Below are 11,663 nucleotides of genomic sequence, written 5' to 3' on the forward strand. Positions count from 1 at the left end.
ACATCTAACTGACTGAGCCACCCAAGTGCCCCTCTGGGGCCTCTTTCAGGGCACTATCACATTCATGAGGGCTCTTCCAAAAGGGCCCACCTCCCAAAGGCCCCATCTGCAACCACCATCACACTGGGGGTTAGGATTTCAACTTACAAGTTTTGGAGGGACACAAATTCAGTCTACAGCAGGGAAAGAGATAGGCAACAGGGAGATCTGTTAGGGGTCAGCAGGACTGGTAACTAATTGAACATGGAGAGTTGGGGGGAGATTCTTGCTGGACCTTCCCTTCAGTCTCCATGTGCACCAAATCCCCTGTTATTGACTTTACCACCTCAACTGCCACTGCCTTGGCTTAGTATTGCCCATCTTGGCCTCTGGTCCAAGGCAGGCTATAAATCTTCATGCCTTCCACTTATACAGTCTACACTGCTAAAGAAATTATATAACCTTTATATAATATACATATATATTTATCACCTTTATCAAGATATAATTCACATTAAAAATATATAATTCAGGGGCGCCTGGGTGGCTCAGTCGGTTGAGCGCCGACTTCGGCTCAGGTCACGATCTCGCGGTCCGTGAGTTCGAGCCCTGCATCAGGCCCCTGTGCTGACAGCTCAGAGCCCGGAGCCTGTTTCAATTCTGTGTCTCCCTCTCTCTGACCCTCCCCCATTCATGCTCTGTCTCTCTCTGTCTCAAAAATAAATAAACGTTAAAAAATAAAAATAAAAATAATAAAATAAAATAAAATAAAAATATATAATTCATATACTATACAGGGCACGTGGGTGGCTCAGTCGGTTAGGCATCTGATTCTTGATTTCGGCTCAGGTCATGATCCCAGAGTTGTGGGATAGATCCCGTCATTGGGCTCTGTGCTGGGTGTGGAGCCTGCTTGAGATTCTCTTTCTCCCTCTGTCCCCCTGCCCCAATAAAACAAAATTAAATTAAACTAAAATTCACATACTATACAATTCACTCATTTAAGGTATACATTTCAGAGGTTTTTAGTACATTCAGAGTTGTGCAGCCATAACACAATCAGCTTTAGAACATTTTTATAATCCCCCAAAGAAATCCCACACCTTTTTGCTGTCACCCCCCCCCCCAATGTTGCTATTCTTCCCAGTCCTAGACAACTACTCATTTACTTTCTGTCTCTGCAGATTTATCTATTCTGACATTTCATATAAATGAAATCATACGAGTGGTCTTTTTTGTGCCTGGATTCTTTCACTTAGCATGTTTTCCAGGGTCATCCATAGTGTCAAATAATACCCCATTGTATGGATATACCGCACTTTGTTTACCTGTTCATCAGTTGATGGAAATTTGGATTGTTTCTACTTTTTTTAAAGTTTATTTATTTTAAGAGAGAGAGAGAAAGCACAAGTGGGGAAGGGCAGAGACAGAGAGAAGGAGAGAGAGAGAATCCCCTCTGCCAGGATGCAGCCCGATGCAGGGCTTGAACTCACAAACTGTAAGATCATGACTTGAGCCGAAATCACGAGTTGGACACTTGACCAACTGAGCCACCCAGGCCCCTGCCACTTTTTTTTTAAATTGAGTACATTTAACATACAGTGTTATATTAGTTTCAGGTGTATAATATAATGATTCAGCAATTCTATACATAATTCAGTGTCCACAGTAAGTGTACTCTTAATCCCCTTTATCTATTTCACCCACTTTTTGATTGTCATGCATAATGTTGCTATGAACATTCACATACACATTTCTGAGTGGACATACGTTTTCAATTCTTATGGGTATATACCTAGAAGTGAAATTGCTGAGTCCTATTTGAGTAACTAACTGCCAGACTTTATCCAAAGCAGCTGCACCATTTTACATTCCCACTAGGCGGGTAGGAGGGTTCCCATTTCTCTGCATCCTCACCAATACTTATTCTCTACCTTTTTTATTTTTATTTTTTAAATTTTTTTGTAACGTTTATTTATTTTTGAGACACAGAGAGAAAGAGCATGAACGGGGGAGGGGCAGAGAAAGAGGAAGACACAGAATCCGAAGCAGGCTGCAGGCTCCGAGCCATCAGCCCAGAGCCCGATGCGGGGCTCAAACTCACAAACCGCGAGATCGTGACCTGAGTCAAAGTTGGACGTTTAACCGACTGAGCCACCCAGGCGCCCCAACCTTTTTTTAAATTATAGTTGTCCTACTGGGTGTGGAGGGGTATCTCATTAATTAGGGGTTTTTATTTGCATTTCTCTAATGACTAATGATGTTAAGCATCTTTTTATGTGCTTATTGGCCATTTGTATATCTTCTTTAGAGAAATGCCTATTCAGATCCTTTGCTCATTTTTAATTAGGTTATTTCTCTTATAATATTGAATTGTAATAGTTCTTTATATATTCCAGATACAAACCATTTATCAGATACATGACTTGGAAAAAATATTCTCCCATTCTGTGCACTGTCTTTTGCCTTTTTTTTTTTTTTAAGATTTTATTTTTTTAATTTTTATTATTATTTTAAAAAATTTTTTTAATGTTTATTTATTTTTGAGACAGAAGAGAGACAGAGCACAAGCAGGGGAGGGGCAGAGAGAGAGGGAGACACAGAATCTGAAACAGGCTCCACGCTCTGAGCTGTCAGCACAAAGCCCCATGTGGGGCTCAAACCCACAAACTGTGAGATCATGACCTGAGCCGAAGTCGGATGCTCAACTGACTGAGCCACCCAGGCACCCTTTTTTAATTTTTAAAAAAGGTTTATTTATTTATTTTGAGAGAGAGTGAGAGACAGCATGAATGGGGGAGGAGCAGAAAGACAGAGGGAGATGGAGAATTCCAAGCAGGCTCTACACTGTCAGCACAGAGCCTGACGTGGGCCTCAAACTCAAGAACTGTGAAATCGTGACCTGAGCCGAAATCAAGAGTTGGGTGCTCAACGACTGAGCCATCCAGGTGCCCCAAAGATCTTATTTTTAAGTAATCTCCACACTCAGCATGGGGATCAAGAGTCACATGTTCCACTGACTGAGACAACAAAGTACCCAGTCTTTTTGCTTTTTGATGATGTCCTTCGAAACACACAAGTTTTTAATTTTGATGAAGCCCTATTTATTTTTTCTTTGTTTGCTTATGCTTTTGGTGTCATACCTAAGAAAGCTTTCCCAAATGTAAGGTCACCAAGATATATGCCTATATTTTCTTCTAGGTGTTTTACAGTTTTAACTCTTACATTTAGATCTTTGGTCCATTTTGAATTAATTTTTGTGTATGGTGTGAGTTAGGAATCCAACTGCATTCTTTCACGTGTAGATATCTAGTTGTCCCATTAATGTTTGTTGAAAAGACTATTCTTTCCCTATTTGGTTTTCTTGGCATCCTTGTTAAAAATGAATTTACCAAAAATATAAGGGTTTATTTCTGGACTTTCAATTCTATTCCATTGATCTGTATGTCTATCCTTATGCCAGTACCACACGATATTGCTTAGATTTGTCATAAATTTTGAAATCAGAAAATGTGAGTCCTCCAACTTTGTTCTTCTATTCCAAGATTTTTCTGGATCTTCTGAGTCCCTTGAATTCCCGTATGAATTTTAGGATCAGGTTGTCAATATCTGCAAAGAATCCACCTGGGATTTCTATAGGAATTGTGCTGAATCGGGAAGTATTGCCATCCTAATAATATTATTGCCATCGGGAAGAACTGGGAAGTATCGCCATCCTAATAATATTAATCTCCCAACCCATTAATAGAGGATGTCTTTCCACTTATTTCACTTTTCTTTCATTTTTTTCCAACAATGTTCTTTGTAGTTTTCAGAGTATACATTTTACACTTCTTTTGTTAAATTTATTCCTAAGTATTTTATTATATTTGATACTATTGTGGGGTTTTTTGTTGTGTTTTTTAAAGTTTATTTATTTATTTTGAGAGAGAGAGAGACAGAGAGAGAACAAGCGGGGGAGGGGCAGTGAGAGAAGGGGACAAAGGATCTGAGCAGGCTCTGCGCTGACAGCAGAGAGTCCAATGCAGGGCTTGAACTCACGAACCATGAGACCATGACCTGAGCTGAAGTCGGCCACTTAACTGACTGAGCCACCCAGGCACCCCTATTTTTGATACTATTGTAAGTTGAGTTCTCTTAATTTCACTTTCAGACTGTTCATTGCTAATGTATAAAAATAAAATCGATTTTTGGTCTTGTATCCTACAGCCTTACTGAACTCACATTCTTATTTTTTTAAGATTTTTAAGATTTTAAAGATTTTTTAAATATTTTAAAATTTTTTTAAAAAAGATTTTAAGTAATCTCTACACCCAACATTGGGCTCAAACTCACAACCCCAACACCAAGGGAACTCATGTTTTAATGATTTTTTTTTAGTGGATTCCTAAGGAGTGTCTATATATGAGATCATGTCATCTGTGAATAGAAATAGTTTTACTTCTTCCTTTCCAATCTAGATGCCTTTTATTTAATTTTCTTGCCTAATTGCACTGGCTGGACTTCCAGTACAATGTCTAATAGAAGTAGTGAGAGAGGACATCCTTGTCTTCTTCCTGATCTTAAGGAGAAAGCATTCCATCTTTCACTGTTAAGTGTGATCTTTACTGTAGGTTTTCTGTAGATTCCCTTTATTAGATTGCAGAAGTTCCCTTAGTCCTAGTTGTTTAATGTTTTTATCATGAAGAGGTGTTGGATTCTATCAAATGCTTTTTCTGTATCTATTGAGATGATCATATGGTTTTTTGGTTTTATCCTAGTGATAAGGAGCATTACATTAATTGACTTTTGAATGTTAAGCTGATCAAGCATTACAGAGATAAATCCCACTCAGCCATGGTATATAATCCTTTTTATATGTTTCTGGGTTCAGTTTGCTCATAATTTGTTGATGACTTTTGTGTCCATATTCATATTGGTCTATATGTTTTCTTTTCTTTGATGTCTTTGTCTGGTTTTGGTATCAGGGCAATACTAGCCTCATAGAATGAGTTGGGAAGCATTCTTTCCTACTCTATTTTTTGGAAGAGAGTCTGTAAAGAATTGGTATTAATTATTCTTTAATGTTGGTAGAATTCATCAGTGAAGACAAATGGGCTGGGCTTTTCTTTATGTATTGTTTGTTTTGTTTTGTAATTCAATCTCCAATTATAGATCTATTCAGATTTTATATTTTTTTTCTTGAGTCAGTTTCCATGGTTTGTGTGTTTCTAGGAATCTATTTCATATAAGTTATCTAAGTTATTGGCATGTAATTGTTTATAGTATTCCCTTATAATCCTTCCCCCTCAACTATTTTTGGAAAGGCCAGTAGTAATACCTCTCTTTCATTCCTGATTTTAGTTAATTTGAGTCTTTTTTTTTTTTTTAACTCAGTCTAGCTAAAGGTTTGTCAATTTTGTTGATCTTGTCAAATAAGTAAATTTTGATTTCAAGATTTTGGTTTTATTGATTTTCTCTACTTTTTTCCTATCCCCTATCTCACTAATTTTCACTCTAATCTTCATCATTCCCTTCCTTCTTCCTGCTTTAGGCTTAGTTTGCTCTTCTTTTACCAGTGTCTTAAGGTGGAAGATTGACTACTGATTTGAAGTCTTTCTCCTTTTGTAAAGTAGGCATTAACAACTATAAATTTCCCTTGCTGAGTACTGCTTTGGGTGCATCTCCTAAGTTCTGGTATGTTGTTCATTTTCATTCATCTCAAAATACTTTTTAATTTCATTTATGATTTCTTTTTTGACCCAGGATTATTTATGACTGTGTGGTTTAATTTCTACATATTTGTGAATTTCCCCATTTTTTTCTATTGTTGATTCCTAATTTCATTTTATTAAAGTTGAAGAACATGCTTTGTATGATTTCAATCTTTTTAAATTAATTGAGATTTTTTTATGGCCTAACATATCCTGCAGAATGTTCCAAGTGCACTTAAGAAGAATATACATTCTGCAGTTGGTGGGTGGAATATTCTATAGATGTTTGTTGGGTCTAGTTAGTTTATACCATTGTCCACATCTTGTATTTCTTTCTTTTTTTTTAATGTTTATTTATTTTTGAGAGAGAGACTGAGCATGAACAAGGGAGGGGCAGAGAGAGGAGGAGACACAGAATCCAAAGCAGGGTCCAGGCTCTGAGCTGTCAGCACCGAGCCTGAGGTGGGGCTTGAACTCACGAACCATGAGATCATAACCTGAGCCAAAGTCGGATGCATAACCAACTGAGCCACCCAGGCACCCCAACACATCTTCTATTTCTTTGTTGATCTTTTTGCCTAGTAGTTCTCCCCATTATTGAAAGAGAGGTACTGAAATCTCCTACTATTTTATTGAATTATCTGTTTCTCCCTTTGATTCTGCCAGTTTTACTTCATGTATTTTGGGTCTCTATTGTTAGTTGCATATATGTTTATAATTGTTATATCTTTCTGATGGATTAATCCTTTTATCATTATAAAATGACCCTTTTATCTCTAATAACATTTTGTATTTTCTTTTTTTAAAGTGTATTTATTTTGAGAGAGAGAAAGCATAAGCAAGACAGAGCGACACAGAGAGAGGAACAGAGAATCCCAAGTAAGCTCTGTGCTATTAGCATGGAGCCTGACGCAGGGCTCAATCTCTCGAACCGTGAGATCATGACCTGAGCTGAAGCCAAGAGTTGGACGTTCAACTGACTGAGCCACCCAGGTGCCCCAATTTTTTCTTTTAAAATCCCTTTTGTCTGATGTTAGTATGGTTAATTTATCTTTCTCTTTTGCTATTTTCATGCTATTTCCCTTTTACTTGAAGCCTTGGGCTTTGAGTAATCCTAAGTGGACCCTGTCCACAGATGATTGGACTAAGGGCTGGCTAACAGAGAATCTGAGTCTAAAAATAGCCAAATTAATGAGATTCTCACTGCTTAGGGAGGTGAAAATGAGAGAGAAAAGGATGACATGAGAGAGGCTATGTGGGCCATGAGAGACAGAAGAGACAGTAACCAGCCCCCAGCCCAACCTCAGACTCTGATTTCCAATTCCAGCCCACATATATCCTTACAATAGGCCCACACCCTTTTTTCCCCTAAAATTTCAGAGTTAGCCCCATTTCTTGCAAACAAAATACCAAACTACCCTAACAAATACTGAATTTTATTCCAGGAGTAGAGTCGCAAACAACAGAATTTCAGAAGAGATATAGAAACTTCTGTAATAATTGAGTGGAGAAAAAGGAAGGGATGATCTCAACATCCCTGCAGGGGAAGTTAGAAGTCCATCGATTGATAAAAGTTACTAAAGTCTTGGTATTCAGATGCTACACCCATTGAAAGTAAAGCTTGGTGGATTTTATTGCCATTCCTTTAGAGCACATAAAATCACCTGAAGTACTTTTAAAAGCCTGGGTGCCTGGATTGCATCCCCAGAGATTCTGGTTTAATTTTTCTGGGGCAGGCCTAGGGCATCAGGATTTTTCAGATCTCCCTAGTTGATCCTAAAGTACATCAACATTTGAGAACCACTGCTTGCTAGACATTCTAAAGGAATAAGGAGTATAAAGGCCGTAGGATTAAATGGACATTTTTTACAGCATTAGGTGATTTGCATCAAGAAAGGAACAAATAGGGGTGCCTGGGTGGCTCAGTCGGTTGAGCTTCTGACTTTGGCTCAGGTCATGATCTTGCCGTTTGTGAGTTCGAGCCCCGTGTTGGGCTCTGTGCTGACAGCTCAGAGCCTAGAACCTGCTTTGGATTCTGTGTCTCCTTCCCTCTCTGCCCATCCCCCACTTGTGCTCTGTCTCTCTGTGTCTCTCAAAAATAAAAATAAATAAATGTATAAAAAATTAAAAAAAAAAGAAAGAAACAAATATTAGTCTCAGAACACCTGAGTACATAACAACATTCAAGGCCAGTTTGTGGCCCTGCAGCAAGAAATATCTTTTACTATGAGCCAGTGGTTGGAAACCACTGAAAATTAGATCCCTAAAGTGAATATTGATTATCTTCTATTTCTTGAGTGGTGGGTTTACCAGTGTTCATTTATTTTTACACACAATAGTTAATATGTGTAATATGTATTCTTTGTATGCCTTCAAATATGTTACCACAAAAATTTTCTGCCAAATATTTTACAATAAAAAGGGATACAGTAAATTGCCAAATTACTGCATTTGTTAAGTTCACAACTGTGCTGGGTTTCTATGGTTAAAATCAAGCTTTTGATTATCAAAGACCAAAATCTTGGCAGTTGAAATAGCAATATCTTGAGAGGATGGAGCTCCCCAGTCTCCTGGGCCCCTCCAAATAATTTCTACTGCATTCATGATTACCAAGCAAATGTGATGAGTCACCTCATAATGAGGAACATCTGGTCATAGGAGTTTGGAAATACCATGAAACCAAGGATGGTGTGCAAAATCTGAGCAGGGAAAAGAGGAATTATAGGCAAAAAGAATTGCAGGAATTTTCTAAGGAGCTGTTGCAAGAGTGACTATGTGGACTTGAAGCCTGTGGGTTCATAATCAAGGAAGATGGAATAAATAAAGGAGGGTAGACTGTTACTTTATTTCCTTCTTCCTTCATTTCTCTGTCTCTGTCTCCGTTCCTTCCCTCACCCCCATTTTCCTTCTCTTCCTGCAGACATTTTGGCTGATTATACTTTGTCAAGCTGACACTGAAGAGGGTAATGGTTCTTGGCACATCGTAGATGAATAAATACCAAAGACTGAAGGAGAAAGGAATGACAGTGTGTTACCACTGCTGTGGCTGCCTCCCCCACCTACACCTCATCTTCTTCAGAAAAATTCACTACTGATGAAAAACTAAGTAACAAAATCTCTTTTGGGGATGACAGATGGGGAATGTGAGCAAGGGGCAGGTCACGGTAATAGTTGCTCCAGCCAGGAACAGGAAGAAAGGCTTTTAACAAAAATGAAATTACTGATAACACTGGGAAAGGAAGAAACTAGGTGGTTAGACCCAAGGGGAGGCAGGTCTTAAAGTAAAGTGGGTGGACCATCCAGTCTCTGTTCTTTGCTAAAGCCAACCTGACATTCTGCCAATGGCCATATAGGTTGTTGAAATACCGAAATGCTTTCTTATCAGTTGGTAAATTGCTACCTAGAGTCCCCTGATGCCTCACCCCCATCTACCTGACTCCAGGCCACCAAACCTCCCTCTCATCCAGCAACTAAAGGGTTAACATCCAGCACAGCTGTTGGCCTCCAGGAATCTGACTTAGTGCTAAAGTCTTCTAATTGACTGGTGACCATGTGGTAACCAGCTGCTAAATATTTTGAATATCACCCCTAACTGTGGCCACAAAAAAGCAAAAGCCAAGTAGGTGTGGTAATTCTGTGCAAGAAATGGCCTAACACACTGAGTTGAGGTTTTGGCTTCTGCTTAAAGTGTTGGCAGGAAGAGAACAGATAGGCAGGCCTGGGTTCTACTCGGTTTGTACAGCAAAATCATCCTTAGTTCAATGAACAAAGATGTAACTCAAGCCAGCATGCTACAGAGTCACAGGCCTTCTGGCCATAAAACCATCCCTGAGTCAGTTATTACCCCAGATCTCCTTAAAGAGGAGGATGGAAGCCTTGCAGGAAGGCTGCTTTGAAATCATTCAGTTCTCCAGATTGGTTCCTAGCAAAGATTAACAGGACTTGAAAAATAATGGAGGGTTACCTCAAGCTTCATTAGGTATATTGATATATGATAAAAGTATTCTTTCTGTTTCTGTTTACCCACACCATCCGGCAGCTGGCAGGTGTACCAGCATATCTTCACAGGGACCCAGTCCACTTGATCTAGGGTGACCAGCTCTCCAGTGGGCATGTGATGGTCTGAAAATCCCAGGAAACCACTGGTCAACAGGGATGGTTGATCACACTAATTTACTCCTCCATGAATGTCACCTTAAGCTACTACATTGATGATATCATCCTGATTGGCCTTGAACATTAGGAAGTAGCATGAATCTTTTGGTATCCTGCTGAGACATGAAGGCAATGGGGGTGTGAGGTAAAACCCAAAGAAATACGAGGACCTGCCATATTAGTGAAGTTCTTAGGAGACCACTGGAATAAAGTACAGTGGAATATCTCCTTTGAAGTGAAGGGAAGCGGGAGGAAATAAAGAGCAAGTTGCTACATTTTATACCCTTTCAACTAATACGGAGTTTTGAAAGCAGCACATAACTCTATTCTAACACGACTTTTTCTACTGCAAGAAACAAACATTCACTCAGTGGAGTTCAAGCAAGGGAAATAGTTGAGACAGACCAACTATCCTCGATCTGAGGCTATAGTGGGGTCAGGCTTAGTGCAGGTTGAAACTCAAGGAAGTTCTGGATCCAGAAAAACTCTAGGAATAGGAATTTATGGATTTACTTCTATCCCAGATGGTTTATGTGGCTTACCCACTATCTACCACCCCAGTTAGTGTTGGTCTCCTTCCATCTGATTCCACATTTCTCACCTGAAAACCCCAAGAAAGAGAATCTAATTGCCTTTTCTTTTTTTTTAAATGTTTTTATTTTTAATAAAGTTTGACATGTACATAATTTAAAAAGTTAAATACTTCCAAAGGCTTGTTAGAAAAAAATAGGGGCACTTGGGTGGCTGAGTCAGTTGAGCATCCCACTCTTGATTTCAGCTCAGGTCATGTTCCCAGTGTTGTGGAATCGAGCCCCTCATCGGGCTCTGTGCTGAACATGGAGCCTGCTGGAGGTTCTCTCTCTTTCTCTCTCTGCCCCTCTCCCCCACTCCTTCTCTCTCTCTCTCTCTCAAATTAAAAAAAAAAGGAAAAAAAAAGAAGACCTCTTTTAATCCTTCTCTATTTCTAGCTCCTCAGAAGTAAGCACTTTTTTAGTTGTTACAGATGATTATTTTGGTATCTGGTATTTATCTCCATATTTCCAAATAATTGGTTATATTTTGAATTACTGATATTTTTCAGTTTTCCCATGATCTATTAACTTAGCACTGTGCACAGTAAGATCTAGCTTTCATTTCCTGGTCATACACACACACACTTCCCCTGTCACTATCCTCTGAATATACATTTGTTATGTAGTTAGAAAGATATTTAGAGTTATATTTTTATAGCTATGTAAATCTATTCACGATTGAGCCATATGTTATAATGTTATTATTTTTCCATTTGTTTTCCTTGAAGTTAATAATTGCCTTGTCTTTTTTGTTTGCATAGTTTTCTAGGTATTTATTCTTAACGGAACCTCTGATGTATAAATGTCTTTTCATTATTTTCAAACATATGGAGTAGACTGTCACAAAAATAAAGGTGTGTTGCTGTGCCTGACAGGTGAAGGGAAATTATTAAGTCTTCTATCAGTTTCATTGTCCTAAAGAAATCCTTCCTACAACCTTCTGACCTTCTCCACTCTGGTCTGGCTGCTGTGTAGGCCTCCGCACAGCTGTTGTCTTGCAATCTCCCTTCACCAGCACCCTTGGGATTCCCTTTACCTTTCTGGTGTTGGATATCTTCATTCATGGATCCCAAGTCTTCCTCCTTCTTGCTTAATCCCTTCACTTCAGTAGTATACTCTACCAGTAACTTCTGAGAGAGTGCTCAGTAAACATTCAAGACTGTGTAGCAGAAACTGCGATTCCTTCCACCCATGTCTGTCTTCTATTTTTCCATAGTAATAGAGGTTTTAGCTGGGCACAAGATCATCCAAAATAAAGTCTATA

This window comes from Panthera leo, chromosome E3 (assembly GCF_018350215.1).
Source record: "Panthera leo isolate Ple1 chromosome E3, P.leo_Ple1_pat1.1, whole genome shotgun sequence".
NCBI lineage: Eukaryota > Metazoa > Chordata > Mammalia > Carnivora > Felidae > Panthera > Panthera leo.